This window comes from Phyllopteryx taeniolatus, chromosome 16 (assembly GCF_024500385.1).
Source record: "Phyllopteryx taeniolatus isolate TA_2022b chromosome 16, UOR_Ptae_1.2, whole genome shotgun sequence".
NCBI classification, from domain to species: Eukaryota; Metazoa; Chordata; class Actinopteri; order Syngnathiformes; family Syngnathidae; genus Phyllopteryx; species Phyllopteryx taeniolatus.
The window spans coordinates 15,510,630-15,511,177 of NC_084517.1; positions in this window are offsets into that span (position 1 = coordinate 15,510,630).

Below are 548 nucleotides of genomic sequence, written 5' to 3' on the forward strand. Positions count from 1 at the left end.
AGCACAATAATAAACGGTTCAATAAATATTTGTAGCTTTGTAAAAACAAGTTGGTTTTGGACCGGATTTGATCGGTGATAAAATAAAATGTAGTGGGGATAGAGTGTGCAAATTGCTCAATAATATTTGACCTTTGCTTGACCTTCTATTGGTCTTTTCTGCAAGTAAAACCGCATTAGACTTGGCTTGCTCAAGACAAAAAAAAACGACTTGAGACTAGCACTTGTGACTTGATAGAAGGCCTATCTAATATAACTTAAAAAGGCAAAATGCTCAACATCGTAGCATGCACGACATGAAATATGAATATCAAGTGTATATGTATGTGCATTCAAACTATAACGTATTCCCAGTCATAGAAAGTTTGGTTCCGTTAAAGTGTGATTAAGTGTGGTTGTTGGTTAAAGTGGTGTGCGTGCGCCATCTACCGTTCACAGCCTCCACATGAACGCCCCGCAAAAAAAAAAAAAAAAAAAAAAAAAAAGGAACAAAAGAGAAAAAGCAAAAGGTGACTGTGAGAACGGGCCCGCGCGTGCCAAAAGTTTTCA